Source organism: Pelobates fuscus, chromosome 13 (assembly GCF_036172605.1).
Source record: "Pelobates fuscus isolate aPelFus1 chromosome 13, aPelFus1.pri, whole genome shotgun sequence".
NCBI lineage: Eukaryota > Metazoa > Chordata > Amphibia > Anura > Pelobatidae > Pelobates > Pelobates fuscus.
This window is the reverse complement of record NC_086329.1, coordinates 89,307,290-89,311,449: the sequence shown is the minus strand read 5'-3', so window position 1 is coordinate 89,311,449 and position 4,160 is coordinate 89,307,290.

Sequence of the window (4,160 nt, the reverse complement as noted above, 5' to 3'; positions counted from 1 at the left end):
GAGCACTTAGAGAGACAGAATATAGGCGAGCAGGGAGGGAGACTTTATACCTTCTCTAAACTAAAATTCAGGTGACTCCCTGCTATATCTCCACCCTACATGGTCCACATACAGACCAACACTCTGCTGTCTGCCTCCCTGAAATTTCCCTGCATGTTACACCCAGTGTGAGCAATCAGGTATCAATATGCTGAAAATACACTTGCCCTTCACTTTTCAATAATATCACTTTCTGCGATCTTATGTTCCATCTTTCCTATTCTTAGTTACAGAGTACGTTTAAAGGATTAATTCCTCTGCCAAATCGGGCAATTAGTGTTTGACGAAAGAGGGCTTGTAAGCATTGTTTTTGGCTGAGACACAATTGCCTTTCAGGCTGATAGAATCGGGCAATCTTTTACTAATATTTGGCTGCTGATACTGTGCTATGAGGAATGGGTTTTTATGCAAGCATCATCCTGAGAAGATGAACATGATTGTGTCAGATATTATACAAATGTCATGTAATCTGTTCAGTGTTAGACCATTGGAATGCATGCTCATGGCAAAGCACTGTATTTGAGGTCTTCCTACATGACTACGGATGACAGGGTGCCCAAATATTAGATCTCAGATAATGTCAGAACCTGCAAAGAAAGAATAAAAAGATAGGTATCATTGGTCCTTAGAGTCATTGGCTACAACATGATGCCCAATAGCAAATCCAAACACAATTTTAAACGTGTCAGAAGTAACATGTTGGGATGGGACCATTTTTTCATCCATTTACCAACGTGGGGTTGGGACCATTTAATAACGCAAAACTCTGAACATGATATAAGAAGTAGGATTGGGACATATAATAATACTAAGCTCAGACCGTGATATAACATGTGGAATTGGGACATTTAATAATACTGAGCTCAGACCATGATATAAGAAGTAGGATTGGGCCATTTAATAATACTGAGCTCAGACCATGATATAAGAAGTAGGGTTGGGCCATTTAATAATACTGACACAATTTGTCTCTAATTAAATACACATAACTAGTGTTTAATAGTTGTAAATAGTATCTGTATATTTAAACGCCACATTTAAACGCCGCAGGCCCCCAACAACAACCCTGGCACACCAAGCTCACTCGATACCTCCAAAAATGCTCCAGAACTGCTGAACGCTATTGGAGAAACTTTCTCCACTATAAATTTATGCTGCGCTCATACAGCTTGGCTCTTTCCTCTGCAAAAGTTAATTACTTCAATACCCTCATAACCACATTATCCCGCGAACCCAAACGACTATTTCACACATTTAACTCTCTTCTTCGCCCTGCTGTTCCTCCTCCACCTACTAACTTGACCGCTTCAGACTTTGCAACTTACTTCACTGACAAGATCTCTACAATCAGAGATGAGATATCTCATCTTTCTCCTTCCCCTTGCAATACTTCCCCTAACTTCACTCCCTCTGCTGTTCTATGTTCATTCGCACCTGCTACATTGGAAGAGGTTTCTGCTCTGCTCCAGTCCTCCCGCCCCACCACCTGCTCCCTAGATCCAATTCCCTCGCATCTCATCCGTACTCTGTCTTCTTCTCTTTCTCCACCTCTCACTAAAATTCTCAATCTCTCTCTCTCCTCTGGTATATTTCCATCGCCCTTCAAACATGCAACTGTAATCCCAATTCTAAAGAAGCCCAATCTTGACCCTAACTCCCCATCCAACTATCGTCCTATCTCGCTACTGCCTTTTGCATCCAAGATCCTTGAAAGAATTGTGTATGCGAGATTGACAGACTTCCTCGAGTCAAACTCTCTGCTAGACCCGCTTCAGTCTGGTTTCCACGCTGAGCACTCTGTGGAAACGGCACTGACCAAAGTATCCAATGATCTACTCGCTGCAAAATCTCGTGGTCACTACTCTATCCTAATTCTCCTTGACCTGTCTGCGGCTTTTGACATTGTTGATCATCAACAGCTTCTTCTCATCCTCAGCAATATCGGTCTACAAGATATTGCTCTCTCCTGGTGCTCCTCCTACCTCTCCCAGCGCTCTTTCAGTGTTTCTTTCTCTGGCTCTGCTTCTTCTCCCCAACTCCTCTCTGTTGGTGTCCCCCAAGGTTCAGTCCTTGGTCCCCTACTGTTCTCCATCTATACTGCCTCCCTTGGTAAACTCATTAGCTCCTTTGGCTTCCAATATAATTTCTATGCAGATGACACACAAATCTACCTGTCTTCTCCTGATCTCTCCCCATCCCTCTTGACTAGTGTCTCTGACAGTGGCGGATCCAGGGGGGGGGCAACGGGGCATTTGCCCCCCCCGAGATTCTCCCCTGCCGGCTAATGCAGGGCTGACATTGCCCAAGTGCCAGCCCTGCAATGTGCCTGCGGACCGGGGAGGGAGATCAGTGATCTCCCTCCCCGGTCCGCAGGCACATTACTGACAGCCGACCGGCAGGGGAGGGAGAGAGGACCCGGGAGCTGTTACCAGCAGCTCCTCCGGGTCCTCCTCTCGCGAGATTTGGAGCGTTGCCGCGGTAACCACGGCAACGTTCCAAATCTCGCGAGAGTGAACTCTAGCCCTGGAGCGCGGGCTAGAGTTCAGTCCTACCACTGGGACCACCAATGAACCCCACTGGACCACCAGGGAAAGAAAGATGTCCCCCCTCCTCCCAGTAAAGGTAAGAAGGGAGGGGGGACATAACATTTATTTAATTAAATAAATAAAAAAAAACACACACACATTAAAAAAAAATCCTTATCACACACACACATTGCCCCTGCCCCCCATAAACACACACATTGCCCCTGCCCCCCATACACACACACACACACACACATTGCCCCTGCCCCCCATACACACACACATTGCCCCTGCCCCCCATACACACACACATTGCCCCTGCCCCCATACACACACACACACATTGCCCCTGCCCCCCATACACACACTGCCCCCCATACACACACACATTGCCCCTGCCCCCCATACACACACACACACATTGCCCCTGCCCCCCATACACACACTGCCCCCCATACACACACACATTGCCCCTGCCCCCCATACACACATTGCCCCTGCCCCCCATACACACACATTGCCCCTGCCCCCCATACACACACATTGCCCCTGCCCCCGATACACACACATTGCCCCTGCCCCCGATATACACACACATTGCCCCTGCCCCCCATACACACACACATTGCCCCTGCCCCCCATACACACACATTGCCCCTGCCCCCCATACACACACACATTGCCCCTGCCCCCCCCCACACACACACATTGCCCCTGCCCCCCATACACACACACATTGCCCCTGCCCCCATACACACAAACATTGCCCCTGCCCCCCATACACACACATTGCCCCTGCCCCCCATACACACACACATTGCCCCCCACACACACACACACATTGCCCCTGCCCCCCATACACACACACATTGCCCCTGCCCCCCATACACACACACACATTGCCCCTGCCCCCCATACACACACACACACATTGCCCCTGCCCCCCATACACACACATTGCCCCTGCCCCCCATACACACACACACACACACAAACATTGCCCCTGCCCCCCATACACACACACATTGCCCCTGCCCCCCATACACACACACATTGCCCCTGCCCCCCATACACACACACACATTGCCCCTGCCCCCCATACACACACACACATTGCCCCTGCCCCCCATACACACACACATTGCCCCTGCCCCCCATACACACACACACACATTGCCCCTGCCCCCCATACATACACACATTGCCCCTGCCCCCCATATACACACACACACACATTGCCCCTGCCCCCCATACATACACACATTGCCCCTGCCCCCCATATACACACACATTGCCCCTGCCCCCATATACACACATTGCCCCTGTCCCCCATAAACACATTGCCCCCATATACACATACACTGCCCCCCATACACACACTGCCCCCATAAACACATTGCCCCCACACACATACATTGCCCCACACATACACTGCAATACACACACACACTGTAACTGTCACACACACATACTGATCCACACACACACTGCACCCCTGACATATACTGCCGCCCTCACGTACACACTGCAACCTTCACACACACACACTGCTAATACACTGTCCCCCTCACACACACACACACACATTGCACCACT